General features: G+C 42.1%; 1 protein-coding gene across 1 annotated transcript in view; it reads left to right on the top strand.

Annotated features, from left to right (window-relative positions):
- DKK3 (dickkopf WNT signaling pathway inhibitor 3) overlaps positions 1-20,577 on the top strand; it is a 32,725-nt gene that overhangs the window by 3,225 nt on the left and 8,923 nt on the right. The gene's annotated exons all lie outside the window — the stretch shown is intronic.

The raw sequence follows: 20,577 nt of genomic DNA, 5'->3' as shown, positions 1-20,577 counted from the left end.
AATTGCTTTATAGACTTTAAAGACTAGAAAATCAACCCCAAATTGTCTGTTGTGAGGAGTCTGTGGAACAATATATGACTATTTGCTTTTCAGCCTAACCTAGTGATGTCACTTTGGGGAGGGGGAGAAGGGTGGGACAGTAAATCCCCCTTCCCCCTGGAAATATCATTGTTTAAGATTCTCAAAGAAGTTTAAAAGATCAAGAATATCCTTCACCTGAGAAGTCCCATGAGAAATTCAGCACGTACTGCTACTCAGAACAACCGCTAGGTTTCCTTCAGTTATAGTCTTACCAAAATGGACTTGTTTGTGCTCTTAACTAAGACAGGACTTGACGGTGTTTCCTCTAATAGCTGGCTTTATCTGACTAATAGTTTGTGGTTTAATTTAGTTTAACATGCTCTCGCTTTTTTTAGAGTAACTTTCTTCCAGTTCTGTCACAGAAGCAGCTCTTTATTTTATAAAACGTTAAAAAAAAAGAAAAAATTGTGGCAGTAGTTCCTATTTTTAATGGGCATAAAACCTGAAATTAGTGCATCTTTTCTGCTATTATCCTCTAACTAAGTTTTCCCCCTTTTAGCTCATATTTTTATACTGCTACTAAAGTTTGAGAATGGCAAATAGAAAAGTAAAGTTGCTTATGTATGCAGTATTTCTTTTTTTTTACTATTTTGTGAATCTTATAGATGAAGTGGTAAGTCAAGGTACAAAATAAATTGCAACTGTTCTAAGCTGCAGCTTGGTTTTATAAAAGTGTTAACATATTCCATAATGCTTTTTAATAATGAGATACGTGTAATGAAGGCAATCCAAATGTTTTTTTCAAGCAAATATGGTCATCATCTTCAAAGCCAGTGTACAAAGGCAAACTTTTCAACCTTCTTAGCACTGGGACACAACACTGGTGTTATTTCATAATGTATTTGGCTTGTTTGTGGTGTCTGATCATTCTTCACAGCTATAAAAAATATTTCTAAGTCAGCTTTCACCAACAATCATCAAAGTTCCTTACAAAGCTTCATATATCAAGTGACATTGCCTGTATTTTCCTTATGGGAAGGTTGCCTCACTTAACGAGCCAGTGCTGCATCCAGAACCAATACTGTTATTAGTCTTCCAGCTAAAGAATTTGAGGGGCGAATACAAATTTTTGTCAACCTTCATGGTGGCAGTCTTTATTCAGTTAGGAAGTAAGCATAATTGGAACTGATCATGTTAACTTCTAATCATTTAAATCCTGGGGCGCTTTATTCATCAACATCCTTACTGCAGCAGCTGCTGAAACAAAACTACATTTGTTAATGTTTATTTCCTCTCTCACACTCATTTTGAACTTTCAGCATGCCCGTGGTACAAACACCTTATTTAGAGGTTGCCAAGTTAGAGAAAAAGCTAAATGGGAAAAGCAACCAACAGACGTATTTGGTTGTTACTTAAGGAGAGCGGACAAACACACATATATTAATTTGACTCAGAGATGCCTAACAAATAAATCTGAAAATATCTGAAAACTTTAAACGTTAAGGTGGAATATGAATTATTTAGGGTACTACAAGGGTGAAGAACTATTGTAGGAGTAATGGCATGAGATTGAGAATTGGAAAATTTGGGTTACAGCAAGAAAAATGTTACAGCAACATCTCTCCTGCCAAGGTGAGGTCTACCAAGTGGAAGAAAAATTTTGTCCAAATTAAAAAGCACTATTGCTTAGATTTGTAAACTTAAGACGAAAGTACTGGGAAAATGAGTTGTAGAAAACTTTGCGCTGGCCCCTTAGGTCATTTTTATATACATAAATTCTCATCCTCAAAGTGTCGTGTGACATTGTGGGATGTCCCAATCACTTTCCAGGCTGCAGGCTTCACAGACCACAGGATGGTGGAATAGCAGTTCCGCTTCTTTGCTGCTTATTTTAAATGTTAGCAACAAAGTAATGCATGTATAGGTTTTGTATTCTCCAGGCAGTTAAAAATGGAAACCTTTTGAAATCTGTTCGGAGATTATCTCAGTGAATCTCTAAATACAGCTAGTATATGCTGTTCTGTAACACACATCCTTAATACCCATCAGCAATTCATCCTGCTGTGCAGTATAACTCAACGAAGAGGTTTGTGTAATTCTAGCTGTAAATATTGACAGTCATTTGAAAAGGGCAATACTGACATTTTGTTCTGGGGAGGGAGAATTTGGTAGCAGAGGCTGTAGGGAGCCAGCCGTTGGGAATAGGACCTCTGTTCTGATGCTACTCCTGTAGCCTTCAGATTGGTGCCTCTTTAGAACAGCACTTTTGTTTTTATTTTCAGTCTGCAAAGTAAAAGAAATAGGCACATGCTGTCACACAAGCTCAACTTTTATGCTTGTAGGGAAACTGCTGAAAACTAAACCTCTTTCATAGGTTCAGTTTACAGGCTTCCGTTACAAAAGTTAAGGACTCCCACAGCTCCTGTACTTTAAGTACAAAATTGGGTGGTAAATACAAGAATTCATCAAACACCTTTGCAAACCACCTGCTCTGAAATGTAAACTCTATATAATTTATTATTGCAGTGATTAGTAATAACTGGAACCCTATAACCCTCAGTTCACATTTATTCTCTGGACTGAGTTAAAAGCCACTGAAATCACTGAAAGTTTTTCCAGTGACATTTTTAGGCTTTGAGACATGGCACAAAAGCCTCACAGGGAGGCAAAGAAGTGTCTTGTGACGGGTGTGTGTTGCAATAATAAATCCATATACTGTCTGGAATGAAATTTGGCACTGGCAAAGGAGCTTCATGGAAAATAGGTTGTGTCTGCTTTTTAAAATCACAGTGCCTGTGCCCCTCCTATGTCCTCCTGCAAACAGGTACATATGCACTTATATATAGTGATATAAATATATATATAAGATTATACACATACATGTAGTGCAGATACACTATTACCGAAATGTAAGGCATAATCCTACACACACACTTTTCCCTCTCGGACAGTATTTCTCCTTGGCTTTGCATCACACAAGTTTTCTCTTTAGACTCTGTTCTTTGTTATTGAATGGCTCACTTGACAGTATTTTGATGGCCAGAAGACTATCAGTATTTTAAGTCTCCAGAAGAGGAATTGGGCTGCTTGCCATTTCTGGCAATGCAATCCAGTTCTTCAAAGGTGCTGCATTATTTGGAGGCGCCATTTGCATTCCCAGACTAACATTCACTTTCTCAGATGTCAGTGAGGACTGACAATCACCAGCATAGATGATAGGCTTTGATCCAATAGTCCTGTATCTTTAAAGAGGTTGAATACTGGCAAGAGGTAGCTGGATGTGCATGTTTTCATGTCTGTGCAGGGATTTACATCCACTTGCTTCTGGGTTTAAGGCTCAAATACTCTATAATTTACTTCTCTGGGGAACATTGGTTAGTTTGCAAATTAACTATTTCCAGTAGTAAGCTCAAGTATAGAACACAGATAAAGTAACAGCACTCTTTATTACCATATGAAAATCAAAATCCTTTCTAGCTTGTTGACTAGTCCTATTTCAATTCTGATACATTAGCCTAATCAATGAAAAGCAAGCATGAAAAATAAAAGGAAACAAAGTTGGTACTGGTAAGATTTGCTGCACAAGGAGTAGTTGCATCTCTTCTCAGTTGTGTTCAGAGTAGTATTTTCTATAAGCTCTTTCTTCTAATTCAGAGCTAGCGTACCTAAGATTTTTTTCTTGTCTGTGTTAATTTGATAAATAAAAATAGCAACAGCTTATTTCTAGCAAGTTTGGCTTTCTTTTTCTCAGACTTTAATAGAAGTACATCTGGTTGCTTTCAATTCTTTTTCTTGAGAGAGATTTATGAAGATGCTAATATTTAGGGACAGTGTCATGCATTTCTCATTTGGCTTTGGCACTATGCAAATCATTCCTTTCTTTTGCCTGCCCTTGATGGCAGAGACTCTTGAGGGCATGACTGTGACTTCTCATCAGTTATACTGTACACGCCAAAGTTTCTTTGTGGGAGAGTAGGGAGAGGTGCCTTCAGTGTGATTCTGTGCAAGGTGCTTGCTCTTTCTCTGGAGAGGTGGTTGTGTGCTTGTATGCACACATGTATTTGGCACCCACCTTCTGCAAATACAGCAGCTGGTTAACAAGTAATTTCAAACACTCTCAGGTCCTTAGGGGAGAGGGCCCATGATACCAGGCCTTTATTTCCATGGTTAGAGGCTGCTGTTTGGATCTCTGCAGCTTTGGGCAGGGAGGACTGTACCACTGTGGAGCTGCTTTTACAAGCTGATGGGGCAGTCAGGTCACTCATTTATCTGTAGAGATAGAATGGATAGCATCCCCATTATAATGGCCTTATTTAAAGCATTTTTCAGCCTGTCATAAAGAGTTTGAAAAACATGTGTTGCCTCTGATCCTGCGTGAAAAAACTTGTCTGAGGAAGAAAGTGGGAAATCTCTGTAGTTTCCAGCTGAGGTGTGTGTCATACAGCTCAGTGTCCACATCTTTGTTTACTGAACTTACTCCATTCTGAGTTGGCTTGTTTCCTCAGACAGAATGCTGTATAAAAAGTTACAGATCCACGCAGAGAATCACGGGTGGATAGTGCGTACAAACATAAGATGGTTTGGTAACACTATAGTGCTGCAATGGCCATGATGTGGAGAAAAGTGAGACTGGAGTTTCCATGGAATCAGATATCATGCTTGGTGACCCCGAACAAACAAGCAGGTGTAAACAGCTGCTAGACCTTATCAGAGGGAAGAGATGCAAGGTGCCTTTTGCTGAGAGGTGAGGCAAACCAGGCAGGTGTTTCGGCTGAAAACACAACCACCAAAGGTCAGAGAACACAGATCATTATCACATTGTGGTTTTTTGGTCTTAAATAGTGGCTTTGATTTACAGGCAAATAGCTGATGCAATAGCAAAGGGGTTATGGCTAACTAAAGGTATCAAATCCTGCTCTCTTTTGGAGCGGGAGTCAGTGGGAGTCAGTGGAAATCTGAAGTAATTTAGAAAACTTTAGTAAATTTACTTTGCTAGTAATGAAAAAAAAAAAAAAGAGTGACTAGGATTTCTTTTGTATTTCCTATTGGTCTAGCTGAGTGTAAGTTTTTTTCTGTCAAGTTAGACAGACAAAACTGTGTAGTACTAATAGGTATTCTGCAAGTAACACTCTTCATTAGCAATTCAGGTCTATGTCTGTGTTTACAATTGTTTAAAAATTTGCCAGATCATCATGTGCTGTAATGTGGTATTTCTATTCCAGTCAAACTCCAAAGAAAAATAATATTTTTGATTTTTGTACAAACTCAAGTTGGCTGAAGAACGGCCTCGCCATTTTTATCTATCTGGACTTTTACCCTTTGAGTAGCTAAATATTGAAGAGAGAAAGATTTTCTTGGAATACATTTCTCCTCATCAAAAAAAAGCTATTACTGTAACACAGTAACAGTGGCTAAAATTGATTCAGTGTTCTAGGTGAAGGTTAGTAAAAACACAACAGTAACCACTAAGTTGGTCTCTAGAAGGCTACAAAACAGACTTTCTCTTAGAGAGTCAGTGCTCACCCACTGCTTCATCAGTGTCCATCTGAGAGCCATGCACCACTTCTAAATCTTACAGCATTCTTTTTAGTTGTAGAAATAAATTCTGGTTTGTCTGAAACTTTTCATCTGTGGGGAGGTATGCATCATGTTCAGTTACCTGCTTCTTCCTTGTTTGCATACTGGTTGGTACAACTCTTCTGCAAACAAGCCATGGTAAGGGAGTAGCGTCAATCAAAGAGCAGTTGTTCACCTTTTCCCTGGTTATAGTTCAGTCTTCTCACACATAACACGCTGAGTTTAGGGAACCAAGGCTGTCCAGATGTCTTTTACGGATCATGTCCAAGTTGTAGGGAGATTTAAAAACAAATCACCGTGAATGCTTTTACTTTCTGCCTCTACTAGATATACATATTTATCCTAAGAGAAATTAAATGTTTTTTTATCTTCTCTGCAAGGCAACAGATACAGTCAGGGCAGTGAATCTTTTATGTGGGCTGGTGACAATTCTGTGATCTACTGACATCTGTTAAGAGATCATAGTATGGACTGTCTTTAGACAGCAGTGAAAGTTTATCAGCAATGTTTCTTTCCTCTGGTCAGACCCATGTAGCAAAACTAATCACATGAGAGGAAAAGCTTTAAGGCAAAAGACAAATTTTTTCCACTGGTTTTGATTATATGGTTTAATCCATTGGCTCCAGCAGATGCTTATTTGAGATTGTAGCTGAAACCATATTATCTAATTAAGCAGTAAGCTTTAGCTGGTAGGGGAACAATAGCAAAGGCTTTAGGAAATACAGGCTACAGTACCGGATGTAAAACATAAATGTTTTGTCTTTTTATTTTTTATTTACATCTGTTACAATCTTAGAATGATTGAGATACAAATGAATGGATTACATCTGCAGCTGGTTTACATCTGTATTGTCATACTGTGGTGGTTTGACCTTGGCTAAATGCCAGGTACCCACCAAGTCGCTCTATCACTTCCCCCCCCTTCCCCTTTTTTTTCTCAATAGGGCAAAGAAGGGAAAGAAAATAAGATAGGAAAACAAAACAACCCTTGTGGGTAAAACAACAGCAGTTTTAATATAAGCAAAGCGAAGCAAAGGTCCGCGCGCGGAAGCAAAAAATAAGAAAACAGATTTATTCTCTACTTCCCATTAACAGGCGATGTCGGGCCTTCTCAGGAAGCAGGGCTCTGATATGCGTAGCGGTTGCCTCGGAGGACCAAGGGTGACCCCACCCCCTTCCTCCTTTCTCCCAGCTTTATGCTGAGCAGACGTCATATGGTATGGAATATCCCTTTGGTCAGTTCGGGTCAGCTGTCCTGGTTGTGTCCCCTCCCAAGATCTTGCCCACCCCGTCCCACTGTGGGGGGGGAAATGTCAGAAAGAGCCTTGGTGCTGTGTAAGCACTACTCAGCAGTAGCCACAACACCAGTGTGCTATCAACACCCTGCCAGCTCCCAGCATAAAACACAGCACCATGAGGGCTGCTACAGGGGAAAACCAATTCTGGCTCAGCCAGACCCAATACAGTCTCCACCCCTTATTCCATACCATTTACGTCATGCCCAGGTCCCACATAACACTCATTTATTCATTCCGTAAGCTTTCTTCACTCCTCTAGATGTTCAGTGACTTGGCTGCCATCTGTCAAGGTGGATGTTCAGGACAGGAGCAGTATGTTTGACTGTTGGACTCCAGCACCGGCTAGGTTTGGGTCATCATCGCATGTATCTGGTTCACTCTTCATCGTTCCTACTTCCTCCATCACTTCCTGCAACATACAACTCAGCTCACAGATTATTTTCCCCCCAAGGTTAAATCTCCTTGAGGCACACACTGAGTAGCCCCATTCTCCCGCATTACCCACCAAGTACATCCAGGTCCCTGAGCAAAAACAATCCCACGAGTGGGCTTGCCTTTTCCCAAGGGAGGAGCAATCCATACTGCCTTCCCCAGCCATTTCCCTGTGTGTACTACAGGGACCTTATCTCCTCCCACAGTATGAAGGGGTTTTGTTTGGGCAGGACCAGGACGGTTAACAGATCCTCTGGTATTAATTAGCCAAGTGGCTTCTGCTAAATTTATATCCCAGTGTTTCCATCCCCCATTGTCCAATGCTCTCAACATAGTCTTCAACAGTCCATTGTATCTTTCAATCTTTCCAGACGCTTGTGGGTAATAAGGGATGTGATACACCCACTCAATGCCATGTTTCTTTGCCCAGGAGTTTATGAGATTATTTCGAAAATGGGTTCCATTGTCTGATTCGATTCTTTCAGGAGTACCATGTCGCCATAAAATTTGCCTTTCAAGACCTAAGATGGTATTTCGGGCAGTGGCATGATTTACAGGGTACGTCTCAAGCCAACCAGTAGTTGCTTCCACCATAGTGAGTATGTAGCGCTTGCCTTGGCGTGTTCGTGGCAATGGTCCAATATAGTCAATTTGCCAGGCCTCACCATATTGAAAACTCAGCCATCGCCCTCTGTTCCAGGGAGACTTTACTCGTGTGGCTCGCTTGATTGCAGCACATGTTTCGCATTCATGAGTGACCTGTGAGATGGCCTCCATGGTCAGGTCCACCCCTCGATCACGAGCCCATCTGTACGTTGCATCTCTCCCGAGATGCCCGGATGTTTCATGGGCCCATCGAGCTACAAATAGCTCACCCTTGCGCTCCCAGTCCAGGTCCAGCTGAGCTACTTCAATTTTAGCAGCCTTGTCTACTTGCTCATTGTTTTGATGTTCTTCGGTGGCACGGCTTTTGGGCACGTGGGCATCTACATGACGTACCTTTAGAGCCACGTTTTCCACTCGGGCAGCGATGTCCTGCCACAGTGCAGCAGCCCAGATGGGTTTACCTCTGCGCTGCCAATTGGTCTTCTTCCACTCCTGTAGCCACCCCCACAGGGCATTAGCCACCATCCAGGAGTCAGTGTAGAGATACAGTACTGGCCACTTTTCTCGTTCAGCAATCTTTAGGGCTAGTTGGATCGCTTTTACTTCTGCAAACTGACTTGACTCGCCCTCTCCTTCAGTGGCCTCAACGACTTGTCTTGTGGGGCTCCACACAGCAGCTTTCCACTTTCGATGGTTTCCTACCACACGACAGGATCCATCAGTAAACAGAGCATACCGCCTTTCATCTTCTGGTAATTCGTTATATGGTGGTGCTTCTTGGGCACGAGCCACCTCCTCAGGCAGTGCTCCAAAATCTCTACCTTCTGGCCAGTCCATGATCTCTTCCAGGATTCCTGGACGGTTGGGTTTTCCCAGTCGAGCTCGTTGCGTGATTAACGCTACCCATTTACTCCAGGTAGCACTGGTTGCATGGTGTGTAGAAGGGATGTTTCCTTTGAACATCCAATGTAGTACAGGCAATCGCGGTGCCAAGAGGAGCTGTGCTTCTGTACCAACAACTTCGGAAGTGGCTCGAATCCCCTCATATGCTGCCAGAATCTCCTTTTCAGTTGGAGTGTAGTGGGCTTCTGATCCTCGATATCCCCAGCTCCAAAATCCTAATGGTCGACCCCGAGTTTCACCTGCTACCTTCTGCCAGAGGCTCCATGTGAGGCCATGCTCCCCAGTTGATGTGTAAAGTACATTTTGCACATCTGGTCCTGTCCGAACAGGCCCAAGAGCTACCGCCCGAGCTATCTCCTGTTTGATGTGCTCAAAGGCTTGTTGTTGCTCAAGACCCCACTCAAAATTGTTCTTCTTTCGGGTTACTTGATAGAGAGGGCTCACCAGCTGACTGTAACCTGGAATGTGCATCCTCCAAAATCCCACAAGTCCTAAGAAAGCTTGTGTTTCCTTCTTGTTGGTCGGTGGAGACATAGCTGCTATCTTGTTGACAACCTCCATAGGCACATGGCGGCGTCCATCTTGCCATTTTATTCCCAAGAACTGAATCTCCTGTGCTGGTCCCTTGACCTTGCTTTTCTTTATGGCAAACCCAGCTCTCAGAAGAATCTCAATTACTTTTTGTCCTTTCTTGAACACTTCTTCTGCCTTGTTGCCCCACACAATGATGTCATCGATGTACTGTAGATGTTCAGGGGCATCACCCTTTTCCAGTGCAGTTTGAATTAGTCCATGACAAATAGTGGGGCTGTGCTTCCACCCCTGGGGTAGTCGATTCCAGGTATATTGGACACCCCTCCACGTGAAAGCAAACTGTGGCCTGCACTCTTCTGCCAAAGGAATTGAAAAGAATGCATTGGCGATGTCGATTGTGGCGTACCACTTGGCTGCCTTTGACTCTAGCTCATACTGGAGCTCTAACATATCTGGTACAGCAGCACTCAGTGGTGGCGTCACTTCGTTCAGGCCACGATAGTCTACTGTCAACCTCCACCCTCCGTCAGACTTTCGCACTGGCCATATTGGGCTATTAAAAGGCGAATGTGTCTTACTGATGACACCTTGGGTCTCCAGTTGACGGATCAGTTCTTGGATGGGAGCCAGAGAGTCTCGGTTCGTGCGATACTGCCGTCGGTGCACGGTCCTCATGGCAATTGGCACCTGTTGTTCTTTAACTCGCAACAGTCCTACAACAAAAGGATCTCCTGAGAGGCCAGGCAGATTAGACAACTGTTTGACCTTCTCTGTGTTCACACTGGCCACACCAAAAGCCCATCGGTATCCTTTTGGGTCTTTGAAATACCCCCTCTTGAGGTAGTCAATGCCCAAGATACAAGGGGCTTCTGGGCCAGTTACAATGGGATGTTTTTCCCACTTATCTCCGGTCAAGCTAACCTCGGCCTCCAGTACTGACAGTTCTTGACATCCGCCTGTCACTCCTGAGATCCAGATAGGTTCTGCCCCTCTATAACTTGATGGCATTAATGTACACTGTGCCCCGGTATCGATTAAAGCCTGGTACTTCTGTGGATTTGATGTGCCAGGCCATCGAATCCACACTGTCCAATACACCCGATCATCCCTTTCCTCCTCCTGGCTGGAGGCAGGGGCCCTCTATTCCTGTTCTTGGTCAGAGTATTCACTGTCTGACCCTTGCTGTGCCAGGCCGGAAACTCCTTCATCAGGGCCAAGGGAGGTGATCTCAGTCTTCCTGTATCTGGGAGATCGCTGATTACTTTCTTGCGGTTTCACGCCAGCTACATTAACAACCTTCTTGGATGTTGTCTTCTTGGCAGGGGTCTTTCCTCGCAATTCATGTACACGAGCTTCCAATTTGAAGGTGGGTTGACCATCCCACTTCCTCATGTCCTCCCCCTGGTCACGCAGGAAGAACCAAAGTTCGCCACGTGTCATGCGCCTAGGTTTCCCTTTCCCTCTGACTGGGGTGGAAGAGAACCGATTTCTTGGGGTGCTCCTGACATCTAAGGCACTCGCCCGTAGACATGAGGAGGTTCCAAGACTCTCTTCAAAGTTCTGAAGCCAGGAAGAGACTGCCTCCACAGTTGGCGTACATCTTAGTCCTTCTCCCATATCCATTTCTGGATAGTACATCGCAGCCAAGCCCGCAGAATACGAGGATGGTGCACCTTTAATCACCTTCCTCCACATGGCCCGTGTGCACAGGACATCCTCTGGATTTTTAGGGGCTTCATCATTATCTGGATCACTATAGATGACTTCCAGCACTGCTAGTTCTCTCAGGTACTGGACACCTTCATCCGCAGTAGCCCACTTCCCTGGGGAGTTGTCCGTAAGATCTTCCTTGAAAGGATATCTTGCTTTAACACTTGAAAGGAGCCGTCTCCACAGACTGCAAATTCCTGTTTCTTTTCCAATTCCCCTTTCAATTCCTCGATCTCTAGCAAGGGAACCCAGCTGTTGGGCTTCCTTACCTTCCAGCTGCTGAGCATCAGCCCCATTATCCCAGCATCGAAGCAGCCAGGCAGCAATCCGCTCACCCGGCTGGCGGCTATAGTCTTTCCGCAGATCTCGCAGTTCTGATGATGTCAGGGACCGGGTAGTTTCTGCCTCCTGTTTGAGTTCTGTTATTCCCTCTTCTGACCCCTTTGCTGAAGGACCTGCTTCTTCCTCCTCTTTTTCGTCCCTTATTAATCGAGGGTATGGACCTGTTGTTCTCCTTGTCCACTGTTTCTTTTTTACTACTGGGGCAATCTCTGCTGTTATTGTTTTTGTTTGAGTTCCCGTTTCCACCACAGTCCTTTGAGAGCACTGAACTGCAGCTCGATAAGCATAGGCCAGGCCCCAGTACAGCGCTAGGAGTTGCTGATTTTCATCGGGATAGACAAGGCACCCTTCTATCAGGTGTTGTGTCAGTTTTGCGGGGTTGCTTGCCTGTTCAGGGGTAAGATCCCAGGCTACAGGAGGTGATAACCGTCCTAGGAATCTGCCCAAATCCTTCCACTCCCCCTGCCACCCAGGGACAGGCCGCCTCAGGGCACATTTTGGTATTCTCTCACCCAAAATTTGCTTTCTCTTACACCAAAAACCTAACGAGCTCCACACAGCCCACAATAGGCGAACAGCATTAATGAACAGTATCAAAGAGCTAACATAAGGATTAATAAGTACTTCGGGAGCTTGCAGAATAAAACCACTCATGATGTTCCCAATTTCTTCCAGCATGTTCCCGAGCTTAGCAAAATAAAGATAAGCAGAGCAATAAACAAACCCGTGACCAGCACAAGAGCTTGTCGCTTACTAACTGCTATAGCTATAGCACAATTAATATAAAACTGCCGTTGTCCCGCCCCACGTTGGGCGCCAAAATAGACTGTGGTGGTTTGACCTTGGCTAAATGCCAGGTACCCACCAAGTCGCTCTATCACTTCCCCCCCCTTCCCCTTTTTTTTCTCAATAGGGCAAAGAAGGGAAAGAAAATAAGATAGGAAAACAAAACAACCCTTGTGGGTAAAACAACAGCAGTTTTAATATAAGCAAAGCGAAGCAAAGGTCCGCGCGCGGAAGCAAAAAATAAGAAAACAGATTTATTCTCTACTTCCCATTAACAGGCGATGTCGGGCCTTCTCAGGAAGCAGGGCTCTGATATGCGTAGCGGTTGCCTCGGAGGACCAAGGGTGACCCCACCCCCTTCCTCCTTTCTCCCAGCTTTATGCTGAGCAGACGTCATATGGTATGGAATATCCCTTTGGTCAGTTCGGGTCAGCTGTCCTGGTTGTGTCCCCTCCCAAGATCTTGCCCACCCCGTCCCACTGTGGGGGGGGAAATGTCAGAAAGAGCCTTGGTGCTGTGTAAGCACTACTCAGCAGTAGCCACAACACCAGTGTGCTATCAACACCCTGCCAGCTCCCAGCATAAAACACAGCACCATGAGGGCTGCTACAGGGGAAAACCAATTCTGGCTCAGCCAGACCCAATACACATACCTAAGGTGGCAGAATGGTACCAATTCACGATGACTGGGAGGTTGGCCCAGTAACACATCGTTCGATATATGATGAGCCTAAGTCTTCTCTAACCTTTTCTTGGACTGTAGGAGGGGTAGATTCATCAAAATCAGTAGAATGATACTGATTTTACACCAGTGAGTAGGAGGAGACAGAATGAATGTGATCTGTGATCACTTGCCCTTCTGTGCAATTGTTTATGGTCAGGAAGATGTGTGAGATGCTAATAGTCCACCTTGATAGTGTTTTGCGCTATGACTTACATAGGTAAAGTATGAAAATTAAAGGAAAGTGATGAAGTCAGTTTCTGTTTAGTTCTGTTTCATCAAAGATTTGGCAAATGTGAGGGGAAAAAAAAGCACTGTAGAATGGTGACTTCAAATGTATTCCCTTGAGAAATGCATTTCTGTGTCAGCTGAGTAAGTCTCACTTTGTCCTTCCTCACATCTGATTCAAAGCCAGCATTTTGGCATCTTTTGCGGAGTGAGTGGCTGCCTGGCCTTCTGAGGGACTGAGTCACTCTGATAGCTAGCACTGAGGGATACTGCACCAGTGAATGCATTAGCTGTCAAATTGTGGTTGTTCACCATGGCAGCTTATAGAGGGAAGCCCCTTCCAACTTTTCTACCTGTCTCTTGATTTTTACCTTAATAACGATGCCACTTCTCCCTTCCAATTAGTAATACATCATAATATTGCATAATTGGTAAAAAGAGATACAGGGTGGGGTGGGAGTTTCGGATTTGTTGTTATTCTGTCTGGAAATTACTCAGAGCCTGTTCTGTGAATTTGTATCACATGAGGAATCCCTCAAACTTGTTCTCTTAGAAAGTCCACTCATCCCAGGGGGAGGAAGAAGCATTTTAAGGCATGTAGAGAGGCTGACATCATGGTGTCAGGCAAAGGGGAACCTTACTCGTCTTTCTGTGTCCAGTGTATTTCACAGCCATCAGCAAGGGAAAGTTTTGGTCCCCTAGTAGGTGTTTGTCTTGGACTTTATACAAGATAGAATCTGTAATACATTCGCATTCATATGTTCTTTTTGGAAGGACATAAAGAGTATGCTGAAGACCCTCTATAATTTCTTCTTCATTGGAGTTTGTTTAGGGAACGGAATTAATATTCATGAATAGTCACCATCTCGTGTTGTTGATATCCTCTAGACGCATGATTTCAGACAGAGAATTAAATTAAGGGGGGAAAAAAGGCTCTATTTTAATCCCAACAAATGCCCCAAAGAGGAGGTCTGGAAGGCAACATCTTGCAAAAAGGCAACATCTACCACCCAGATGCCTACTCGATCTCTGGGCAGACATTCATCTCATGTGTTCTCAGAATCCCCAAGTGCTGGAGACAATTTATTCCAATGTTTTTCTTATGCTCACTCTAAAGTCTCTATTGCTGTAATTTAAACCCCTTCTTCTTCCATCTACAGCTCGTGGAAAATAAATTATTCCCTTTCCTCTACAGTAACAAGTCTCCCACACTGTCAACTCTGCTATAGGCAAAATCCATTGTAGGTGAATTCTTACCCATGTATTTCTGTTCTAGTATTATTATCTTTGGCTGACACCTTAAACACAGTAAATAAGTCTGTTGAAACTGTAAAGTACCAAACCAGTATATGATATAAGAACAAAGCACATAAGAATCAGGGTTTGAAATAAGTTCTGTGAGGGATTGGGCACAGGTACGTGTCTTAGTGTACTACTGTTAATTTAGTGATTAAGGTTAGCAAGAAGCTATTAAGTACAGAAATCTTGTTTTCAGCTGGTTTTGGACAGCTGTTTTACATCCTTGCTGTGTACAGCTACTCCTCTGTGTTGTTTTGTTTTTATAAATTTTCAAAATTTACATAGTTTGGTAGTGAATCATGGAAACTTTGTAGCTGCCAATTGCAGAAAGAAGAGCCGCCTGCCTTAAAATTCACCCCCTGGGCAGGCCATTACATGAAAGTTGTATCTTTATATGATTACTGACTACTTAGAAATAATGGCACTTTAGAGCTTTGTAGCACAGTTTTACAGTGTTTCTGTAACTGTATCTCAAGGTATTTAGAATAAAAACCAAGATCTTTTAGACCACAAGGTTTTAGACACATCTGGTTATCAAAGGTCGAAGAATTGTTGTTCTTCAATTAATAGATCCACAGATAGATGCATTTCTCTATTAAGACAAAATTAATTGCAAAACCATTAGAAAATCTTCATTTATAAACATGCATCAGTATTTTGATCTCATTTGGTAATCTCATACTATGTGAAAAAGCTTTTCTTAACATGGAACAATTAATCATGGAGCACATGGCTATTGGTTTGGGGTCTCAGATTGTCTAACTTTAGAATATTCCTTCTCTGTCTAATTATGGATATAGAAGATTATAGAGTCTGTGTGTATTTAAAAAGCAATGGACTGAGTGTATAACATGGCACCAGGTTTTCAGAAGGCCTAAGGGAAGATTTCGTTGTCAGAATTTCTACCATCCTGTTCTGCCTACAGTACACCTGACAAACAGGAGAAAAGAGAAGAAATTTCATGTCATAACCTGTCCTGCCTGCTCTAGGGCAAATGTGTGGGATGAGATGAGACTTCTGCTATTGCAGACAGTCACTGCAATGTGTAGCCCTATATACATATATGTATGTATGCATGTATAGATATATATACACAGACCTTTGCTCCCATATTAGTTGGATAGCTCGTAGTTTCTAGACTAAATTAATTACCTGTCAGATGATAATTTGTGGGGTTTTTCTCCCAAATTTGAACAGTTATTTTAGTGTTTCTCCTCTGATACCATTGCAAAATGGACTGAAATAAGTATTTTGCACAGTGTTTCCTACCCAGGAGCATTTGCAGAGGCTATAGTCTTGCCAGGATCAAATTATTATATTGCTTACTGAGAGAAAGTGGGGGTGAGGGAAGAAAATAAAGTGACTGCTTCTGCAGAGTGACCTGCCGTGAAATTACTACCTGACATACAGAGATTTTGACCATGCATGAACAGAATATGATCTGATAGAGCATCTAGGTATAATTTTTCTCATCCTGAGGCATTTGTCAGGAATCTTTTATTTTTTCTTTTCTGTGTAGTTTTTTCTTCACTGAAGTCTCAGTCCCTTGAAGCTGTGGCTAATATGACATTTTATTTATTTCTTTTTTGGCCTGGACCATTAATTGCGTAAGGGTCTTATCAGCGAGGGGATCACTGTATTTGTGGTGAGAATAAGCAGATGGTCTAGAAAGAGGGGGACTTCTTACACTAGCTTTGGTGGCAGGCAGTGTGAGTGACTAGAACCTGCCTCAGTTAATTCCCCAGGCTTTTTGACAGCATATTAAGGCTAATGTAGCTATGTTGCTTTTGGTACCTGAAGCCAAGCTCGAGTGCCTTTGAGCCATCTTTGGTTATGTCATGCAGACATACTTTGCATTCATCCGTATTGCATCATGTGGAGAGCCAGAGTGAAGTTTTTCCAATTAAAATGTTTCTGTTTTCTTGACGGGGGAAAAGGAAATGGGTGAGATTAGTTCTATGGAGAAGTTCAAGACAAAACTGAGGGAGTCACTTGTATTTTCTTACTTATTAGTTTTGAGCTCAGAAGTCACATTCCTGTTGAACAGCCAGACAAATAGCTGACTTTCCCACATAGCACTGGGATGTGACTAATACCATAGTTTGCAACTCACATGTCTGCTCTTTTTGGTATGTCTTCTTTTAACAGTAGTCCTTATTTTTATGAGTGCTATGTAGTTGGCAGGACTGCAGTAAGAGGTTTGCTCTGCTGGAAAGTATTATAGAGGTTTTGAGGTATTTCAAGGCAAATTAATTCATATCTTATTAAAGACAAATGCATTATGTGCCCTGTCTAGACAACTAAGAGATTAGGAACTGGAACACTACTGCAATTCAAACTATGGTAGTAATTTCCATAAACCAATATTTCATTCTATGTAATTCTGCCATTTTTCTAATACATGTAGTACATGTAGGATATAAAACAGTTTTTGTGCTTTTTTTTCCTTGCTACTCAGCAGTTTTTGCCATCTGCTGCAGTAATGGAGACCAGACCTAGGTGAAATGATTTGTAGAAATTAAAACAAAACCTAGAAGAGGATATGTAAACACAGAAGTAAATATTAACTCTTAGAAGTGCTAATTGCTAAGAAATGTCAGTTTAGTGTGAACAAGTGGCTCTGCTAGAGCACTTCAGCTGTGGCTGAAATTGTCATTGTCTCACAGATACAGTTGGGCGAGCTCTGGAACTATTGGGCACGGATCTGTAGCTACCATTTATGGAGGTTACCATTGAGTTGTACTTGAGTTACAGGTTTTTGAAAAGGAAATTTCTTTATATCAGGAGCTTTTAAGAAACATGTAAAGGGGCTTTTTGTTCAGAGAAGCTTTTGAAGCATAGTTGTCCCAGTAGACTGTGAGAGGTGACCCCATGTGTTTCCAAGGTTGTTACTAAGAATCATTTTCTAATTGTTTCACCAGCTGCTTTTGTAGCATTTGCTTCCTATGTTGTGTACCTGCTGACAAAATTTCCTTACCTCTCTGAAATCAGTGAATTTTGCCTCCATACTTTATGGCTTGTGAACTTGAAATCCATGGAGGGTTAGGAATGAGCACTTTGGAATGGCTGTTTTGGCTTACAGCTGTACAGACAGTGCCAAGGCAAAAAAAAAAAAAAAGCCTGCCTCTCCTTCAGCTGCTAGGCAGTTTCAGAAGGTTTGTAGTCACAAACTGCAACTGGATCAGAATAAGCCAGCAAACTGGGCCATACAGCTTACACAGGGAGGGGGAAAGTGGTTCTCCTATTTGAATCCCACCTACTGTTCTCATGTCAGAGCAGTCAGTGCCCTTGGCAGGCAACTGCTACTGAGTTTTTCCACTACAGCTGCCCCTTACCCATTGTGACATTTTCTGTTCCATATGCTCCCCCCCGCTCCCTTAGTGTTCAGTGTCTGGCTTTGATAGATGTATTAATCGCCACTGAAAAGTAGTACATAAAATCATCAACACTGCCTTCCTCTGCTTTCTTGGGTTCTAAGCTAAAGTGTAAAGAGCCCAGAAGGGAAGGAAAGCTCATTCCAGACAGTCATTTGCCTGTCCCTGACAAATATTGGCTGAAGATATGAATAGTGAAGAGAGAGTTTTGTTTAAAGTTATCTTTGAAGAAGGACTTTTTGAGAAAGTGAGAGGTATGGTGAGTGTGAGTGGGGAGAGGGAATAAACAAATCAAATGTCAACTTTGAATTTAAAATCAATGATCCCATTTTGAAGTCAGTATCAGAATAGACTTGAGCATATTTTCGAGTCTACACTTAGGGTGTTAATTAGGAAATAAGGGGAAGAAGAGCAAAGCAAAATGAGCATCATTTCAGTACGTACTTATCACCAGCAAAACAGTATTAAAAATATTACCATAGTGAGGTACAGAAAGCTGATGAACCCTGCAAATGAAGTGGCTTTCTATGTGAAGGTAGGTTAACTCTGGCCTTGTAGTTTTGCTTTCATAACTTGAACTGAGAAGTTCTTTGCTTCTGCCTCTTTATCCTTAGTGTATTATATGGGCAGAGGATAATGTGGTCCACACTGCAGCTGGCTACACTCCACCAGTCAAGTACAGTCTGCCAGAACAGGCCATAGCACCTTCTCAGCCACAGGCTTGCTACTGGCGGCAGCGTGAAGATTGTCGAAGCAAGCTTTTTTCTCCTGTGCCTTGCCATGTCTATGTAAACATTCAGTCAGAAGGAAAGTACTCTTATCAAAACCTGTTACACCAGTTCTGACCTCTACACTCCTGCACCACCTTGCACGCAGGCATCAGTTTCAGTTTTCTGGTAGTCATGGTACTACCATACTTCACTTTCACTATCAGTCACTTTTTTTTTTTTTTTTTTTATTCTCAAGTGTAGAGACTAACCATTCTTTAGGAGAGCAAACGATAGCTTGGCATAATCTGCGAAAGACAAGAAAATTGAAGTTTCTTTCAGCAGCAGTTGTTTTAGGGTCTTAAAATACAGGGAAAATTTTCTGCAAGTTTCAGTGTTTTGTTGTGTTGGGTTTTTTTTTCCTGTTGGTTTTGGAACAGATCCTAACCCCCCAAATTACTTTCAGGTGTTGCAGGATATTCGTTGTAGAGTACAATATTATAATGAGAGCCCACAGGATGCTGAGTATGTACTTACAGGTACATAGCATGCTCTTCTCCATTCTGGCTTCTGTTTATGAGTCCTAGTATATCCATGAATAAATAGACAATCCTGTTTTCACAGTGCATTATTCTTTAGCACTTTTCAAACAGCATACTCCTTTGCTGCTATGTTAAATTAACTGGTATAACGTCGTAATGGATTTCAGAGAGATGTACAGTCATTAAAAATGTAGCTAATGCTGTCTTTAAGCTATCTGCTCAACTTGTATACTCTGCTGCATGTCCGAAGCCAGCACCCTCTCTCCTCAGTGTTGCTCTTGCAAAGACAAAATATTCTGAGAAATTACTTACTTTGCAGAATTCCAGAAGAAAACAGATTGTTCAGAATGCATTGCAGCTGATGACGATGATGTTTAGGTTTGCTCCTTGTCCAGCAAGTGTTCATGTCTGATTAGAAAAGTTCTGTAGCCTGATTAAGGGAAAAAAATAAAAGAGAAAAAAAGATAAACAGTTACACATCTGCATATATAAACATTACTGAGTTCTGCACTGATGATGGATTATAATACCTGGGTGAAGGAAGTTGGTTTGGAGTGTGGCACAAAATTTTACAGAGAGCATATGAAAGCAAGCTTTTTCCATGCCAGGAAAGAAAACTGTGAAGGGATTTTTTTCCCCAACTGAAAACCCTCATAAAACTGGAAGTCTGAACTGGTGAGACACAATTCAGTAAGAGGGGAAAGAAGGGTTTTTGGCGGGGGCCTCATTAGTGCAAGAGAAAGCAGTGACTGGAGAATTGCAACTTTGGTGTTAGGTGGGTTTAGAACTAGAGAGTTATTCCATGAGCTTAAAAATGATTATGGCAAGATTACTCCTCTGTGGAAAGGGACAGTTGGAAAAACTGACTACACTGAGACCTGGCTGTTTGCCTGAAAGTGGATGGAACAGGAATGAAACAGTATAGTTTATTCTGAGTATGGTTTATACAGAGGGATTCATAAAAGAAGCTGACAAAGCTACAGACAGAAAATTGGCCAGGAAGAGCATGGCTGCTGAAGAGAAGTGGCTAACTTCTAACTTGGAACCACAAAACCTCAAACATACTATATAACATTTGGATTTTGCCCCACCTGATTATGTAGCAACACAAAAGCAAACAAGCAGAACACACACTGTTCTGGAATAATGAAGCTGCAAAAACATTATGATAATTTATAACAGCTTAGACCAGGTAATACTGATGTCTTAAAACAGCTGAAATGAGTGCTTCTTAAGTATAAACATATAACCTGAATATCATGTCATTGACTTGAAAAGAATCAGGCCCTAGACTATGTTTGGCTTCTGTTCTATGTTCTGGGTAATCAAACTGTTTGAAAACATCTCCAATGGCCAAAATGGGTAACTCAGACAAGGCAGTCCTCTTCACGCGGAGCAGCCTTGTCTCACACAGGACAAGAAGCTCCCATCAGGTTTGATCTGAAGACAGTATAGCTGTCAGTATAGTATGTATACTGTATGTATAGTATATATATG

The sequence above is a fragment of the Strix aluco genome, chromosome 16, assembly GCF_031877795.1.
Source record: "Strix aluco isolate bStrAlu1 chromosome 16, bStrAlu1.hap1, whole genome shotgun sequence".
In the NCBI taxonomy this organism is placed as follows: Eukaryota; Metazoa; Chordata; class Aves; order Strigiformes; family Strigidae; genus Strix; species Strix aluco.
Note: the sequence above shows the minus strand (reverse complement) of the source record. Positions and strands in the feature narration are given on the sequence as shown.